Below are 10,776 nucleotides of genomic sequence, written 5' to 3'. Positions count from 1 at the left end.
CACAGCAGTTGTACTCCTCAATATTTACCCAAGAGAAATGAAACATATGTGCACACAAAGTTATTCTCAGAGGTCCATTGAAGGTTTACTCATAATGGCCCCAAAATTGAAGTTGAGCCATCCACTAACAAGACACTGGAAAAATAAATTGTATACAATGAAGTTCTAAGATGATCTCCAAGAGTCCCATCTGCAGATATAAATGCCCTGAATAATCTCTTCCCCTCGGGTGTAGGCAGAACCTGTAAATATGATGGGATGTCACTCCTGTGATTATGTTGTATTATGTGGCTTGGCGAAGGAATTTTTGTAGATGTAATTGAAGTTCCAAATCAATTGATTTTGAGTTAAATGGGAGAATATCCTTGGCAGCGCTAATGTAATAAGATGAAAGCACTTAAAAGTAGGACTGGGCTTTTCCTAATACTAGAAAGACATTCTCCTGCTGGCTTTGAAGAAGTAAGCTTTCATATTGTGAGGTTTGTTAAAAGGCCATGTGGCAAGTAACTGCAAGGTGCTCTAAGACCTGATTGGAGGACTGGATTACAGTCAACAAGAATATGGGGACCTCATTTCCCACAACAATAAAAGAGCAGAATTCAGCTTCCCTGAGCTTGGAAGGGACCCCTAGCACAGGCAAGGAATGTAGCCCAGCTGACATGCAGCTTTCAGCCTTCTGAAACTCAGAGGAGAAATCTCAGTTAAGCCAGGCCCCAACTTCTTACCCATGGAAACTGTGAGATAATAAATGTATTGTTGTCTTATGCCATTACATTTGTGGTAATTTGTTATGCAACAATAGAAAAAGAATCCGCTTGGCAATAAAAAATATGTAAAAACCAACATAGATAAATCTCAACAACATTAGTAAAATAAATTAGGCACAGGCCTTAAAGTAGGCACAGTAGATTACCTATTACATAATCTCATTTATATAAATTTCAAGGACAAGCAAATCAGATTTATAATGATAGAAATTAGTATAGTGGTTGTTTCTGGGGTGTGTGGAAATAGTTCTGTGCTGTTTTTCTTTTGTTTTTTTAATTACATGGTTGTTTATATTAGTTAAAACTTATGGGGCTGTAAATATAAGATTTTTTACATTTGATTCTATGTAACTTATGCCTCAATTTAACAAATAGGAAAGATAGTGTTGTAGGCAGTTAAGAGGCTAATATAAAGATGGAAAAGAGCTCATTGAATTTGGCAATTTTCAGGTATTGGTGAACTTAGGGAGAGTACCTTCTTCCCAGGGTGCTGATAAAACCAGATAATAATACACTATAGTAGGAATAGGTAGAGAAGAAACTGAGCCATTGTGTATAGACAACTCTTTCAAGATATTTAGTTATCAAAGAACAATAGAAAAAGGGGAAGTCTTTTGAGGATAATTTGAAACGTAGGGTGTGTATGCATCCTTTCATGATGATAGATCCAAGAGCATATTGGAACTGATCAAATATAGAAGAAGAATTTATCATGCAAGGTTTAGAAGGGATGTATGAATGGATGAATTACTTGAGAAGAATACATTGTTCAAGAATTTCAAATAAATGGAATAATTTGAACAAGGCTTCTTTTACTATTCAATAAGCATAAGTTTTGAGTTTCATTCATATTTTTGCCTATGTTAATTGTTGTTTACTTTTATTGCTATTTCATTTTATAACTATAGCACATTATTTTTTACTTATTCCCCAGTTGATGGAAATATATGTTTCCTCCAGTTTTGTGCTATTGTAAATAAAACTACTTTAAATGTTTTTGTACAATTTTTTTGCTGCACATATATTTTTGTTCTCTTGGTCAACATCTAAAATTAGAAGTTTTAGGTATAGTTTTAGTTTTATAAGGAAACTAGAGGTCCAGTGTACAACATTCGTGCACTGGGGAGGAGTCCCTCAGCCTGGCCTGCACCCTCTCGAAGTCTGGGACCCCTCAAGGGATGTCTGCCTGCTCGTGGGGAGCTGGCCTAAGCCAGAGGTGAACATCCCCTCAGGGTCCTTAGTACTGCAGCAGAGATGGGAGAGGCTTCTGCTGCTACCACTGTGCTTGCCAGCCATGAGCCAGGCTTCTGGTTAAGTGGTGCACCCCTGTAGGAGCACACTGACCACCAAGGGGCAGCTCCTGCATTGAGTGTATGCACCCTGGTGGTCAGTGTGTGTCATAGTGACCAGTCATTCTGCCATTTGGTTGATTTGCATATTAGGGTTTTATTATATAGGATAAAAGATTTTGGCCAAAGTGATTATAACACCCATGTTCCCACGATGTATATGAATGCCACATTTCACACCCTTTCAAGGATTTTGCACTTAGGGTACCTCTGTCAGGTACACTCTTCCTTCAGATATCTATGTTGATTCTTCATTCACATATTTTAGGTCTTTTTCAAAAGTGGTTTTCTCAGCGCAGCCTTCCTTTCCATCATATTTAAAATTTCCTTCAGAGCATCCATCCTGCCACCCACCAACACTGTCTCCCTTACTTCTTTAATTTTCCTGGAAAATGTATGTACTCCTCAGCTGTCCATTCCCCTTAGTGCATTGTGAACTCCAGGATAGCAGGGGATGAATGCTGTTTTTTCCATATGCATTTAAAAAGAAGGTGTGTTCTGATATTGTTGGGTAGATTCTTCTATAATATTAAAGTGTTACTCCTGCATTCTATGTCTCTGTAAACATGCCTGGGTCACAGTAAGCACTTAATAAATATCTGTGGTACAAAGTGAATGCCTGGAAATACTTGTAGAATTGATAAAAACACAGTAAGACTCTCCCTATTTCCAAAAGCATACTTTAATTTGTAGTCAAAAGTCGTCTAGGGACACATTTAAAGCACTTGGGTTAAATCTGATCCCCTAATTGTCCAATTAGAGTCTGTCACTCTTTCCCTTTGCTTGAACCTATAAAGGGATAGCAGATGTGCTAGTAAATCATCATGACTGATGGCATATGCTTCAATGCCTACCAATGAAGGAATATCTTTTTCAAAGTCAACAGCTAAAACTTTTAAGAGAAGTCGATATTTTTTTCCCCCAAAACTAATTTTAACATGTCTTAAAATGTCTGGAAGACTTTCATGGTAAAAATAAAAGTTTGTGAAATGTTTGCAGCCCTTACCTCATTATGTATTGTGTATCACTCATATGGAGCAAACACATATGGTAGCTTAATTGTGTATTGTTTCTTGAAATTGTTTTAAGATCCACTTATTTTCCCAGAATTCTTTGCCTTGTTAATGAGATTCTGCCAGATTACACTGAGAAAAGTTTTGGAATCAGTATAGCTGTTCAGTGAAACACTATTAAACTTTTCCCTCAATCTTTTTCCTCTCTGAGTGCTTTACTTTCTTTAGGGTAGATTGTAACTTTGACTCTTCATCAGAATAAGTCCAAAAGTTCTCATGGTAGCCTTAATCATGGTATATAATATATGTTGTGTTTGCTTTAAAATTTGTTTACATTATTGAATAGAAGTTCATCTATTAACAAAGCAGTTATGCTCTAAAAGGCAGTCAGTAAATACATTTATTTCTAAGTCCACAGATTGATCAAGACAGGGAAGATGGGGGTGAGGTGTATATGAAACTTGCAGTCCAGGGATATATACTATTGAAGGAAATCTGTTGTCATTTTAATGTTTAAAATGTTCCTTTGTTTTTTTCCTATATGATGTAACAGCAGTGACATTTAAAAATCACCATTAATGTGATTTTTTTCTTTGCCTTTGTGAACTCATAACATTGGGCCTTTTCTGCCAGAAACATCCATTCCATTTGGATAAAATGAAGGCTTATAAAAAAAAGGAATGTGACTTATTATGAAAAGAATGTATAGAAAAATATAGTGGTGTTGAAAATATAAGTAATGGATAAAAATTGATCCTTGGATAAAATTTCCAAATTTTTTTCTTTTTCCCCCTTTTCTTTTTAGGATATCTATTAATAAGATCAAGTAAATAAAGCCTATCTCATAGTTGGAACCACAGTGTAGCCAATATACCCATTTGCCTGTGATAGCAAGATCGTCTCTCTTGTAGAAGGAAATCATGACTTGGGAGAATTAAACAAGGAAAGCCAGTTTTCATTCCCAAGAATTACGAGCTGGTGGAAGGAGAGAGAAATAGGAGATGACTGGTGTCCTTTGCTTAGCCTAAGAAAATATTTTTAATTTAAAAAAAACTAGGTCTAAGTTCTGTGAGAATACTGGCATTTCATGTATTAGGTATAAGAACTGAATCAGATCTCAAACACCATTTAGTATAAAAAGGCCTAAAAACAAAAGGAGGCACCTTGTGTGTTGGGAGAGGTGGGTGCTGGTGGGTTCATTGATGGAGCAGTCATTTTAAGGGCATCTGAACGCAGTCAGTTTTCTAAAAGTGATGTGGTGTAAGGCTTTGTGGCTATCACATGCCCTGCAGGTAATATTACATTTTGGAAGATTAAATGATATCTTGATATTAAACTGCTAAGTGACTTTAGGGGACTTTTGCCCTTTTCTTTTGGAATGAAAGAGTATCTAAAGAACTGTAATCACACTAAAAAGAAATAGAGCATATTTATCTTTTGTTTTCAGTGAAATCTTCATTCAGCAGCACCCTTTGTCCTTTGTCCTTCTGGGATCAGTCACCAGGTTTTTTATACTGTAAAACTCTGCTGTAACTGCCACGGCAGTAACACAGGTTAGGATAGATTATCTTGGTTCCAGCCTTCTGCCAGCCAGCTCCTGAGCATAAGGGGTAGAAGCAGGGTAATGCTCTTATTTTGGAGGGCAGGGGAGGCTAGGAGGTGGAGTGAGTCAGGCAACTCTCTTGTCAAAGCCCTTGTATTGTCCAGTTTTAATTTCCTTGACAGAGATAATGGGTGGGACTCGCCAGATTTAGCACTTAAAATACAGAATAACCTGTTAAACATGATTTTCAGTTAAATCACAAATAATTACTTAATATAGGTATGTCCATGCAATATTTAGAATATGCTATTAATACAACATTGATTCAGCACTTACCTAAAATTCAGATGTCACTGGGCATCCTGTATTTTAACTGGAAACCCTAATTGTGTTCTAATTGACCAAAAGTTTCCTAGGAATAGTATCCCTGTTTTGCAAATTACAGTCAGCTACAAGACCTGCTGCAACAGGCTGATTCGCTGCAAGACTATGGGCATGGAGCAGGCAGCCCATGGCAAGGTGTCTGGGTGGTCATGAAGTATAATAGATGATCTGACCAGCAAAGTTGGCCACCTCCTACGGGTGTACCACCACCAGCAGCAGGCACGTGATGTGCCCTTGGCTACCATCCACAGAGCCAGAGCAACCAGAAGTCTGTGATTGTGATAAGGACACCAGTCTGTTCCATCAAAGCTCTTGGTCCCACCCCGACCCCCATTCCAAGGCTACACCTCTGAGGGTTCCAAAAAAGATTAACCTTGGTGCACAAGAACAACGAACAGGGATTGCTGAAGGCAAAAATAAACCTTTAACTAAAAAATGTGCATGCCACCACCTAGCCAATACGAAATTTATGTTCAGATTACCCCGTGAGGTTACTTTCTGTCACTGAACTTGTCACCTTTGTTACACAACCCCTTTTTTGCCCACAATTTATTACCTTATTTTCTTTAATGAGACCAAACTTTATTATTTCTAACTGTATTTTCATATTTTCTTTCATATGAATGCTACATTTATTTGTAAAGATTTTCTCTGGACCCTCATTTGTATTAATTTGTAAATACTCAAACTCTTTAAAATTTAGAATCTTCTTATTTAATTGTTTATTCCTGGAATGTTTATGCCACCTCCTATTTTCTTTTGGCACTAAGACAAATCAAGGTAACAAATATGGCCTTACACTGGGAAGAGCCATAGAAAAGCACAAGTAATTAGAAGAATACATAAATGAGTTCTATTTGCAATGTGAGTTATGACAAAACCCACAGTGCAGAGATAGTTAATCCTGGGAATAGGCAGGGAAGGTGTTTTTGTGAATGGAGATTGAAATTGATACATGATATATCAGAGTGAGGAGGAAGAGCATTAGTGAAAGATTTAACAGCTTGTCCAAAGATCCTAAGGCTACATAGGTTTGAAGATCTGAAAGGTTGCCCTGGCCTGAGCATAATGGGCAAGGGAAACAGTCATACATGATGAGCTAAGAGAGATAAGGCAGCGCTTACTAGGAAGTTTTTGGTAAGGACTTTGAATTTGGGGGGGGGGGGGGTGTGCATTATGCAGCTATTAATATTGTAGTCATCTCTGGAACATATTTGTAATTTGCCTGAGAAATAGTTAAAATCACCTCTTGTTTATCTCAAAAATCAATAACCATATCATTTTCCATTGCGAAATAATTTTATTTGATTTTTTAAGATGTAAAGCCAACAGGGAAAATTAGAGGTGCACTATTGAGTCAATGATTTAGTCAGATTATGTTCTAAACACACATTTGGGATTTTTTTTTTAACTTGTAGGCAGAAGAGGATGGCTAATCAAGTGTTGGAGTTGAGCCAGAACCTAACTGGATCCTTCTACTGAGTGACGGCTCTTGCCTAAAGGAAGTTATCACAAAGTATAAAGACAATTTCTTTTGTGGTAGGAAGCTAGATTTTGAGAACTGTATCAGAAATTAGGAAACCAATTTTTGAAAATCCAAGCTGACCAACTCTTACATAAATACTTAGTTCAGGAGTGATTTTTTTTTTTTCTAAACTGAATCATACTACTTTTTTTCTTCTTCCTCTTTTTACAGTGGCTTTGATAGGAGAGTTACATAATTACATTCCTAAAATAGAATTGCAGAGCTCTATATCTATCAAAAACAAATACTTCTAGAACCAGGGATTAAAACCATGACAATTTCTCTTATAAATTTTATAAATGCTATTTAAGTAATTTCTACTTTATTAGGTACGGTGTTTTATACTTCTCATGCATTAGCTTTTTTACTCATATCAACTCTGAAAGATAAGAATTGGTATTTTCATTTTATATGTAAGGAGTCAGGTTCAGAGAGATGGTATTACTTTCTCAAAGTCACAATCTATTAGTATATGTGGCAGAGTCAAGATTCATACTGCTTATGCTTTTTATGCCAAAAAATTGTAGTATCCTTTCTATTAGATCATTTACTTGGAAGAAAATTTTTATAACATCATGCCTCATAACCAGGGACTCTACTAACCCATATGGCATCACTTTTATGCAAATTCAAGACAGAACCTCATGAATGTATTCTGGGAAGTCTGGTGTATATTTTGGCAAATAGCAAAGGCTGAACTTGAGTCTCCACTGACTCTCAACCAGGACTCTAGAGCTGTGAACAAATGTGAGGACCTTGGACATTATGGAAAGTACATGATTTCAACAAGTGGTCTAAATTAAAATCCCTACTTGATATTTGAAATTAATAAATTGAACTGCAATAACACAAAAATAAGCCTTTAGATTTTCAGAGAATTTGATTCTGAATATTAAATTTCATCCCCAGGTACAATTCAGAGTACAGCTTTCTGTTATATCCTGACAAATTGTAGATGACCTTGTTAATTGTGTGCTTCTCTGCACTTCATAATGGTATTCAACTCTGATTTTTCAACCTTTCTTTTTCAATTATTAAAGCTAAGTAGAGTATACTACCCAATTAAATTTAATTTTATAATACATCTTTGTTAATTAAAAAGTTAACTGTAGGAAGTTATAGACATTGACAGCATAACATAAGCCTTAGGCAACTGTTATTAACAGGAATCAAAACATTGGCTTCATTATCTATTAAAACAACATTATTATTTTTTTGCACAAATCCTTTTGATAATGAGATATGAAGTGGGTATGAGGAGTCTAGGGCAGAAAGATGATGTTAAAATGTCATTCTAAAATGAGATTTAGGTGTGCTACTTCTGAGACATAAATTAATATGTAACAAGACTTCCATCTGCTTTTCTGCCTCATCAGACATTCACTCTCGAAGTCCAGCTGCCATGCTATGAGGAAGTCTAAGTCACGTGAAGAAATCACAGGCATTGTTCCGACTAAGAACTCCTAGTGAGATCCTAGCTCATAGCTTCCAGATACTTAACAGGGGTGATCTTTGAGATGACTTCAGCCCAGGTGCTATCAGATTGCATCTGCATAAAAGGTCCTAGAAGACAGTTGCCTAACTAAAGTCAGTAAATCCAGAAGAATGAGAAATAAGAATAATAAAAATTTGCTGCTGCTTTTTTTCTAGTAATTTGTGACCTGTTTCTTAAAACTAGATAACCAAAACCTTTCTATCTGAAACAATAACACATATACACAAAAATATCTGAGAACAGCAACAGACAGTATTCATAAGAAACAAAAGATGTCAGAGAAAGATGTCATTGTATCTGGAAAAAGCTTTGTGGAAAAAGTGGAATATTAGCTGGACATTAAAGAGAGGTTAAGTATAAAGTCCAAAAGAGACGTATATCTATAATAATAAAAGCATAATATGCTAATTAGACCAGATGTTCTTCCAGAAGTCCGGATGAAGCCCGGGCCGCAGCCGCAGGATTGAGAAAGCTGCCACAGCTGCGAAGGCCTACTCTCACCATAATTTCATGCATTGGGCCTCTAGTAAATTAATAAAATCAAGTAGCATGGTACAGAAGGTGGATTAACATTCTACCAAGTAGAAAGAAATAATTTAATGACTTATTAGAGGATGTAACTTAAATAGTTATGAATTAAAAATTAGTAAACAACTTTAACATTAAGTCATTCTCTATTTGGAGTCATAAATGTACCTTAAGTCATATTAGAGCACATTGTCCTTATATTTTCTTATAGTCAAATGTTTGTATCCATCAAGTAATCCTGTATGTAAACCAATTCCTAGATGAGCAGTTATATGCATAACTTGTTTATATTGTATATTCACATTCTGAAAAGAAAAGTAAATAGAGAGAAGGAAGGAAGTTAGGAAAAAGATGTCTATAAAAGTTAAAAATAAAGAAGCATTTGGAACTATATAAACTACAATATGAATGGGGAAAGCTAGTATAAACATTTTACATAGATACTTACTAGGTATATAAGGTTAAAGAGAAAGGTTAAAACCAGGTTGTAAAGCTTCTAATTAGTTTGAATTTTATCCTGAACAGACAAGAGGGTTCTTTAAAAGGGTTTTATAGTAAGATGTGACTATTCTGTATATTTGCCTTAATACAGAAATTATACAGTATATCCTTTAATACAAATATATCTTATAAAATGTTACCCTCAAATAAAAAAAGGGTATAGCTATCAGGAAACATCAACATTTTTTTTTCCTGGAGAAAATGCTGCAACAGAACTCTATTTCAGACATGCTTGTAGGAGCCAAGCCACGCACTGCAAGTATCAACTACTCTATTCTAGCAGTGCTTTTCGAAGTAGTTGGTTGTTAGGAAGAGATAAGGATATAAAGCAGAGATAAAAATATATTATTACTACCCATGCATTCTATTGGTATTCCTGACAAGAAAGAGCAAACAAATGCAACTTATTTATATACCAGATTCTTTGAGATATTTGTGACTCTAGCTTTTAAAAGGGTTTTCAAATATATTTTACTTAGAAAACTGCATATGTGAAAAAGGTATCCAAATGTGTTTGGGAAACGATAAAATGAAGCCCAAGGCTAATGCGACATGGAGACACAAATATAGTTTTGCTTGCATTTCTCTTTTGGGAGACATTTTACATCCAAAGATGTTCCCCGGACTTCATGTAGACACTCACCAGGGGAGACGTAGATGTGCTGCCATGGCTTTGCAGGGCGGGATGAGAATGTCCCCGGAGTCTTAGGAGACCCACAGGAAGTGCAGTCTGTATCAGGGAGCTACAGAGGATAATAATTCAAAGGTTGGTTTCCAATGACTATTGATCAGTCTTAGCACAGCATTCAGAAACAGAGCACAAGAAAACATTAATGGAATTTCCAATTTTCTTCCTCTATTAAAGGGTTTTCCTCATAGTACTTAACAGAAAAGTTGTCAACATAATGAAGAGAATTCCCATATGTTCTTCACCCAGCTCTTCCTCATGTTAAGATCTTAAAAATCAATGCAAAACTATCGGGAGAAAATTAACGTTGATATAATACTATGCAATAATCTATTGATCTTACCTGCATTTTGCCAGAGTTCCCACTGTTGCCCTTTTTCTGATTCAGGACCCAATCCTGGATCTGACACTCCACCTGGTTGTCATGCTCTTATGTGCCTTTAACATGGGACGGTTCCTCATTTTCTCAGTCTGTCTCTCATGACCTTGACACTTTTGAAGGCTCCAGGCCAGCTATTTGCAGAATGCCCCCCAATCTGGAGGATTTGTGCAATGTTTTCTCATTGCTAGATAGAGATTATGCATTTTTTGGCAGGAGTACCCCAGCAATTATATGCCCTACTCAGTGTGTCATGCAAAGAAGTGCATGATGGAGGTCAGTATGTCTATTGCTGGTAATATTAACTATGATCACATGGCTAATGTGATGTCAGCCAGTTTAGTTATCATTTTTCTTCTGGTAATTCACAATTCTCTTGTGAGGAGATACTTTAAAACTGTCCAAATGTCCTATTTCTCATCTAAGTCTTACCCACTAATTTTAGCATCCATAGATCGTTCTTGCCTGTAACGACTAGTAATGATAAATTTCTGTTTCGTTTTTTTCCTCCTACATTTGTTAATTGCATTTTTGCTGTAAATGAAGAGCCATTTCTTCTCCTGCATTTAAGTAACTATTTATTCATTTATTTGTGTACTGGTAT

Source organism: Pipistrellus kuhlii, unplaced genomic scaffold (assembly GCF_014108245.1).
Source record: "Pipistrellus kuhlii isolate mPipKuh1 unplaced genomic scaffold, mPipKuh1.p scaffold_m20_p_13, whole genome shotgun sequence".
In the NCBI taxonomy this organism is placed as follows: domain Eukaryota; kingdom Metazoa; phylum Chordata; class Mammalia; order Chiroptera; family Vespertilionidae; genus Pipistrellus; species Pipistrellus kuhlii.
This window is presented reverse-complemented; position numbering follows the sequence as displayed.